Source organism: Plecotus auritus (assembly GCF_963455305.1).
Source record: "Plecotus auritus genome assembly, chromosome: 8".
NCBI classification, from domain to species: Eukaryota; Metazoa; Chordata; class Mammalia; order Chiroptera; family Vespertilionidae; genus Plecotus; species Plecotus auritus.
In genome coordinates, this window is record NC_137782.1 from 99560157 (window position 1) to 99569354 (window position 9198).

Here is a 9198-nt window from a genome sequence, read left to right on the forward strand (position 1 = left end):
TGTAGACTGGGTTGAAAGGTTTTTGGTCTTTAAAACATCAACTTCAGTGGGAACAGTGTTGTTGGTCTCCTTTTTTAGCTAATGCATCAAAGTCTGGAGTTAGTTTTGTTGTGGCTATTCTCAGGATAGATCTGAGGTCTTCGTCAGTTAAGCTGGATCTGTGAGGGGCTTTGTTGATGTTCATGACGCTAAATGTCTGCTCACAAACATAGGTTGACCCAAACAGCACCAGTATCTTCTGTGCCATCCTCCGGATGTTTGGAAAAGTGGCTTCATTAAGTGAAGCATAAAAGTCTCTTAGTTCAAGAGAGCTGAATTTCCCCTTTAGGACAAAGTCAGACTGAAGATCGATGAGTTCCAGTTGAACCTCTTCTGGTGCTGTTTCAGGGTTTTGTGACAAAGGACAGGCCACCAGTTGAAGTGACTGGTCAATTTTTTCAACATCAGAAAACCGACGACAGAATTCTGCATGCAGGTCATCCAGTGATTTGCTGTATTTCTTCACGTTTTGGATGGTCTCCTTCTGTGTGGCTAGTGTGGCAAAATGAGTGAAGACTTTGTGTGAAATTTGTCTGGAAAAGAAAATCAGCTTCGATTTAAAGGCTTTCACATTAGTGTACATGTCATGTACATACTGATCTTTTCCCTGTAGCTTCACATTTAGCTCATTCAAATGTGAAAATATATCTACAGCAAATGCAAAGTCACACAGCCAATTCTTGTCACTCAGCTCAGTAAATTCGTCAGACTTCCCCTTTAATTTCAAAAATGCACCAATCTCTTCTTTGAGCTCCCACACTCGTTGGAAAACTTTGCCCAAACTCAACCAGCGGACACGAGAGTGGTAAAGTAAGTCGTGGTGATCCGCATCAGTTTCCTCCAGAAACTTAATAAACTGACGGTGCTGAAGTCCCTTTGCTCGAATGAAATTAACAAGCTTTACGACTGGATTAACAACATGATTAAGTTGTAATATAGACTTGCACAATGATTCCTGGTGAATAATACAGTGAAGAAAAATAATATCTTGGTTAGGGTTCTCCTCTTTCACTTTATCCTGAATTCTTTTTAGCAGTCCAACATTTTTTCCAGTTAAATTTGGAGATCCATCTGTAGTGACATTAGCAAGTTTACTCCATGGTAGCTTCATTTTCTCGATGACAGTAGACACCCGGTCATACAAGTCCTCTCCCCGTGTTTTTCCTTTCAGTGGCTCCATGGCTAAAAACTCCTCTGTAATTTCAAAATTGTCACTAATCCCTTGGATAAAAATTAAGAGCTGAGCAGTGTCCTTTCCGTCATTACTTTCATCCAATGCTAGTGGATAAAACTTAAAGAACTCTGCCTTACTATTTAACTTGCTGGCCAAGTCTTCATCAATCAGTTCCACTCGACGAGTCACTGTCCTGCGCGATAAGCTGAGTTTTTCAAACTTGCCTTTGCTCTCTGGACACAAGAGACCTGCTGTCTCTATCATACATTCTTTCAAAAACTCGCCTTCAGAGAGAGGTTTGCTAGCTTTTGCTAATTTGAATGATAGCATAAAACTTGCTTTGGTAGTTGTCTCTTGAATTGCAGTTTGTCTGTGAAAGACATTTTGCTGAGCCTGTAATTTAGCCATCAACCTCTGTGCAGTAGCCTCCCGTTCTTGAGGTGACTGCTTGCTAGCATAGTTGCCATGCTTTGTGGCAAAGTGACGGCTGAGATTGTACTCTTTGAAGACTGCAAGTGTTTCCTGGCATATCAGACATACCGGCATTGATCGGACTTCGGTGAAAAAATATTTTGTTGTCCACTCCCTCTTAAACACTCGGCATTCACTGTCCACTTTTCTTTTCTTTGGTCCACTCATGTTTAATATTGGGCTAAAACCAACAGTACCGTTCTCTTATTAAATTCTTTACTAAAATAAGACAGTAAAGTATAAAAAAAAGTGGTTAAATTTGCTCTACTATAACATTTTTGGTCTTCTAAAAAATATATATATATATATATATATATATATATATATATATATATATAACAAAATCATCTGAAAAAGTTCAGACATGGGACAGAGGCACACCCTGACCATAGAGAACAACCCCTTTCCTCCATAGGAAACCTGTATATCTTTCACACAGGCCCTTTCTTTATGGTAACACACATAGCTGCACATTTCTGTGTCTTCCAGATACACTTGTATGGGAGGTGCTAGGGCAGTGCAAAACATGGATAACCAGTAGTTACCACTAGCACTTCCGTTACTGGCAAAAAACAGCCGCAATGCACATAGTGTGAAAGAGCCCATTATCAATGTCAGATTGCATCCACTGGACTCTATAAAAACAACCAAGTGCCACTTTTAAATGCCCATTGCAACAGTTTTTCTTATTAAAAGCTGGAAATGGCAGGATATATATATATATATATATATATATATATATATATATATATATACCCTTACTGTGACAGCCTGGCAGAGCATTACAAAGGAGAAAACCCAGCATCTGGTGATGTCCATAAGTACAAGACTTCAGGCTGTCATTACCAGGAAAGGGTTTCATCCAAGTATTAGATATGAACGTTTGATTTTCAGTTTTTCATTTGTCCAATTACTTCTGAAACCCTGAAATTAAGCGATTTTGTAATAAAATCTTTAGCTCATCACATTTCTATACAATCTTTTTGTTCAACCCACTGAATTAGGGTTCGTTCACACTAGCCGTGCTGCCGTTGCAGTGTGGTGCAGTACTGCAATGCAGCGCAGCTAGGGTTAATGCAGGGTACACAGGTTTCCATCATGTTTGCATTGATGCTAATGTGCAGTGGTGCATGTTAACACAAATGCCCTGTAGCACGCATTTTTACAGGCGCAAGGGGAAGAAGCAAACGCAGCGCAAAATGCATTTGTTTTGCTGCTAACACATGCGGTTAGTGGCCACGGTAGCATTACTAATACTGCATCCGTATCAGCAAAAAAATGCAGCCGCAGCATGGCTAGTGTGACATGTCCTCTGTGTGTCTTTTTCCCTGCTGTGCGCGTCCGCAGTGGGAAAAAAAACTGCAGTGGATACAAGCCCTAAAATCTGAAAGTCTTTGTTGTTTTATTAACAAGTCATTGTGATGTACAGAATGTGGGAACAGGAAAAAATTGTGTTTGAGTAGAGCTCTTAAACTTACCTCAGAAAGGCTCTGATACTGTGCTCTCCAGGGGCGTGTCTCCCTACATCACCGTGTCTACGCATTCCCAGGGTGATGTCAGGAGACGCGTCCGTGGGCATTACAAGGAGCCTCTGGAAGATTGAGAGGTTGTTCCTTCTACTGAATGGGCGGATATAAATCCGCCTACTCAGAATAAGGAGCTGCGGCCTGCTGGTGAAGGAGTGGAGGGGAGAGCAAGAGAATGCTCCGCTCTTCCGGCTCCGCAGGCCGGATAGAACAGCCGAATGGCCCAGATCCGGCCCGCGGGCCGTAGTTTGCCCATGGCTGCTGTAGCACATATATTTTGGGGACACCTTGCAGCACATATATATATCACGAGTGTGTATACCTGTATTTAATATATTAAATTAAGTTTCTAACCCAGGAAGTCACTCAGAAATACTACTACTCGCCTCTTCTATAGCAGAAGCTGGAGCAGGAACTGGCTGAGCAGTTTATCCCCTTTAGCCCGCAGCCTTGCTGACATGGGAACCTCCATCAACTTAACTATTTTCTCCCTGCACTTAGCAGGCGTTTCATTAATTTTGGGTGCTATTAATTTTATTACCACTATTATTAATATAAAACCACCAGCCCTTTCTCAATATCAAACACCATTATTTGTCTGATGAGTTTTAACTACAATTGTTTTACTCCTGTTCTCTCTCCCAGTCGTAGCTGCTGGAATACTAGTAACAGACTGGAACTTAAACACTACTGTTTTTTATCCTGCTGGAGGAGGAGACCCCATCTTATATCAACATATATTCTGATTTTTTGGTCATCCAGAAGTTTATATCCTTATCCTCCCTGAATTTGGGAGAATAGCTGCGTTCTGTGTTTCTGTGCACCCTCTGTCCACAGCGGCCCTGGATGCCTGGACTGTGGCCCGCTCTGCACCATATACTTACTTCATGTAGTAGCACATTTGCACTATGGCTTTCCTATGGAAGCTGTACTTGCTATTAAAGGTGGATTGATGCACTGATTTCCCTCATCTTCAGGTTATACATTAAACACAACTTGACAGCAAAGATCCATTTCTTGATTACATTTGTAGTCCTTAATATAAACTTTTTCCCCTCAACATTTCTTAGGCTTATCAAAAATACCATGATGCTACTCTGATTACTCAGACACTTATACAACTTGAAATACTGTATCATCTATAGGTTCATTCATTTCACTAATTACTGTTATACTTACAGTCTTCATGATATGAGAAGCATTTGCATCTAAACCATAAGTCTTAATAGTAAAATTACCAACAACTAATCTTGAATGACTACACAGATGTCCTCCACCTTAGCACACATTTGAAGAGCCTACAGACATAAATCCCAAGAAAGAAAGGAAGGAATCAAGCCCTCTTAAATTGATTTCAAGCCAATGTCATAGGCATACTGTCTTTCTCTAAAATTGAGATATTAGTAAAATTTATATAACTTTGTTAAAATTAAATTATAAGTGGAACCCCTATATATCTCTATGATATATCCATTTCAACTAGGCATTTAAGACACAGCATCATCAATTATGGAAGAATTATCACACTTCCAGGATCAGACCTTAATAGTTGTTTTCCTAATTAGCTCTCTTGTACTATACATTATTTCACTTATATTGCCATCCTGACTCATACAAGTACTGTAGATGCACAAGAAGTAGAAACTATCGGAACAATTCTACCAGCTACTATTCTAATTACAATTGCCCTACCTATGAATTCTTTATATAATAGACAAAATTAACAACCCTTCTATAACTATTAAAACAATAGGCCCCCGATGATACTGAAGCAATGAATATACAGATTATGAAGACCTTAATTTTGACTCAAACATAATCCCCACTTCTGACCTAAACCCAGAGAGCACAGACTTCTAGAGGTTGATAACCAAGTAGTATTGCCTATAGAGATTACAATTCGAATATTAATCTCACCCAAAGATGTACTACACTCATGAGCTATCCCTGCACTAGGATTAAAAGCAGATGCTATTCTGGGCCCTGCCCAAATCAAACAACACTCCTATCCACCCAACACGGCTTATATTACTGGGAGTGCTCTGAAATCTGTGGATCTATCATAGTTTTATGCCAATCATTATTCAAATAACCCCACTAAAATATTTCAAAAATGATCATCCTCCTTACTATAATTTCATTAAGAAGCTAATTAGCATTAACCATTCAAGTTGGAGATTGGAAATTTAAACCTTCTTTCTCTCTTTTTTAAATCTTTATTGTTGAAAATATTACATATGTCCCTTTTTATTTTTAACCTATTAATGATATGCCTCAATTAGATACATCAACTTATTTATCACAATTTTATCAATAATTCTTAGATTATTTATAACTAGAGGCCCAGTGCATGACATTCGTGCACTGCATGGGGAGTGTCCCTCATCCCATCTTGCACCCTCTTCAATCTGGGACCCCTTGGGGGATGTCTGACTGCCGGTTTAGGCCCAATCCCTCAGGCCTAAACCGACAGTTGGACATCCCTCTCACAATCTAGGACTGCTGGCTCCTAACTGCTTGCCTGCCTGCCTTCCTGATTGCCCCTAACCGCTTCTGCCTGCCAGCCTGATTAACACCTAACTGCTCCCCTGCTGGCCCAATTGCCCCCAACTGCCCTCCCCTGCCGGCCTGGTCGCCCCCAACTGCCTTCCCCTGCAGGACTGGTCCCCACCAACTGCCCTCTCCTGCTGGCATGGTTGCCCCCAACTGCCTTTCCCTGCCAGCCTGATCACCCCTAACTGCCTCTGCCTGCCTGATCACTCCTAACTGCCCTCCTCTGCCAGCCTGATCTCGCCCCCAACTTCCCTCCTTTGCTGGCCAATTTGGTTCTGATTGGTCGGTTTCTTTTTTTTAAAAAAATATATTTTATTGATTTTTCACAGAGAGGAAGGGAGAAGAATAGAGAGCCAGAAACATCGATGAGAGAGAAACATCGATCAGTTGCCTCCTGCACACCTCCCACCGGGGATGTGCCCGTAACCAAGGTACATGCCCTTGACCAGAATCAAACCTGGGACCATTCAGTCCACAGGCTGACGCTCTATCCACTGAGCCAAATCGGTTAGGGCTGATTGGTCGGTTTCTATGCCAGTCAGCATCAAAAACTCCACCTCCTAGGCAGCCATTGGCTCCTCGCAATTCACCCAGATTTAGTTCTGATTGGTCGGTTTCTATGCCAGTCAGCATCTCTGGGCCTATCTCCAGGCCTGATCTTAGAGGCATGGCTGATTAGCAGCTGCCCCAGGCTGCTGGTGAGCAGCTGTACTGCTGACCTCTGAGAGAGAGAGAGAGGCTTGGCTGCTGGCGAGGGAGAGAGAAGCAGGGTGTGATCACCCTGCTTCTCTATCCGGGCTTCACCAGCAGCCGCTGCCACTGCTGATCAGCCCCACCTCTCTCTCTGAGAAGTAAGCAGTTCAGCCCGTTCACCTGCTGCACGCACATCCTGGTGAATGGTCAAGCCTCCCAGTTGTCGCAGATGTGACGGACCCAGGGTTTTTATATATTAGGATAATACAACTTAAAATTTCAAAACACTTACTATTCAAACCAAGAACCTCTAACAACTAAATTGCTAAAACTTTCAACCCTTTGAGAAACTAAATGAACTCAAATCTATTTGCCTCTTTCATTACCCCTATGATAATAGGCTTACCCTTTGTCATTTTAATTATATTTCCAAATATGCTCTTTCCATCAACTACATAGCTTGCATTAATAACCTCCTAGTCACAATTCAGCAATGACTTATTCATTAACAACAACACAAATATTAATTCATAGTAAAAAGGGCCACACTTGAAAGCTTATATTAATCTTACTAATTATATGTTTTGGTTTAACAAACATTAGATCTTTTAGCCCATTCATTTACTCCTACTGCTCAACTCTCAATGAATCTTGGAATAGCTTTCCCTCTACTAGTATGAGTTCACAGTAATTTTTGGCTTTTGACATGAAACCAAAGCACACTTGCACACTTTTTACTACAAGAACCCCAATTCCCTTTATCTCCATATTAGTAATCCCCAAGACAATCAGTCTATTCATTCAACCAATAGTACTAGCAGTACAACTGACAGCCAACATTACTGCAGATCACCTACTTATCCACTTAATGGGAGAGCAACCCCAGCTGTAATAAGCATTAGTATAACCAGCGCCCTCATGACATTGATTGTTCTTATCCTATTAACTATTCTAGAATTTGCAAGTAGCTCTAATTAAAGCTTATGTATTCACCTTACTGGTTAGTCTTCATCTTCATGACAATGGTTAGTGACCCACCAAATGCACGCATACCACATAGTCATCTCAAGACCCTTATGACTTACAGGAGCCCTATCAGCCCTCGTCATAACAGCAGGCTTAGTTATATGATTTCACTTTAACACACCATTATTATTAACTGTAGATCTGGTTACTAATATATTAACCATTTACCAGTGATGATGAGATATTGTTTGAGAAAGCACATTTTAAGGCCATCATACACCAATTGTACAAGAAGGACTCCATTACAACATAACTTTTTAATTTATTGTCTCTGAAGTATTTTTCTTTTCAGGATTTTTCTGAGTTTTCTATCATTCAAAGCTAGTCCATACTCCAGAACTAGGTGATTATTGATCCCCATCAGGCATCAACCCTCTTAATCCCTTAGAAGTACCTCATCTACATACATCTGCTCTGGCATCTCTATCACTTCAGCTCATTATAGTTTAATATTAGGGAGTTGCAAGCACATGGTTCAACACTATTCATTATGATTTGTGTAGCCTTGTACTTCACATTACTTCAAACCTCAGAATACCACGAAACATCATTTTCTATCTCAGACAGTGTCTACAGGTCAACGTCCTTTATAGCCACAGGCTTTATTGGCTCTACTTTCCTTATTGTATGCCTCCTACAACAACTAAAATTCCATGTCACATCTCATCATTTTGAATTTGAAGCTGCTGCCTGATAATGACACCTTGTAGATGTCATATGACTACTCTTATATGTCCCTATTTATCGAGGAGGATCCTATTCTTTTAGTATTAATTAGTACAACTGACTTACAATTTTTACCAGTTTTGGTAAAATCCAAAAAAGAATAATTAACCTTGTACTTACTTTATTTATCAATACTAGCATCTTTACTTGTAATAATCCCATTTTATCTTCCCCAAACAAATGTTTATGCCAAAAAAATCAAGCCCTTATGAATGTGGTTTTGACCCAAGAAATGCTAAAGGGGCTGTTGTAAAAAAAAGAAATAGAAAGAGAAGGAGGAACACAGGCTTAAAGAATAAAAATGGTAACAAACAAGTACCTATCAAGTACCTTAAATATAAATGGATTAAATGCTCCAATCAAAAGACACAAGGTAGCTAAATGAATACAAAAACATGACCTATATAAATGCTGTCTACAAGACACCCACCTTAGAAAAAAGGACTCACACAAACTGAAAGTGAAGAGATGGGAAAAAAAATTCCAGGAAAATAGAAATGAAAAGAAAGCTGGGGTAGCAATACTCATATCTGACAAAATAGACTTCAAAGTGAAGGCCATAATAAGAGATAATAAAGGCCCCTCCATAACACTAAAGGGATTGATACAACAAGAAAATATAAGTCTCGTAAACATGTATGCACCCAATACAGAAGCACCCAAGTACATAAAAAAAACTCCTGGATGAGATCAATAGTAATACAATCATAGTAGGCGACTTTAACACCCCACTGACATCACAGGATAGATATTCTAGACAAAAAAAATCAATAAAGAAATAGCGACCTTAAGTGACACACTAGATCACATGGAATTAATTGACATTTTCAGGACATTTAATTCTAAAGCTAAAGAATATACATTCTTCTCAAGTGCACATGGGACATTTTTAAAGATAGGCCACATGTTAGGACACAAGCTAAGTCTCTACAAATTCAAGAATATTGAAATCATATCAAGCATCTTCTCAGACCACAATGGCATGAAATT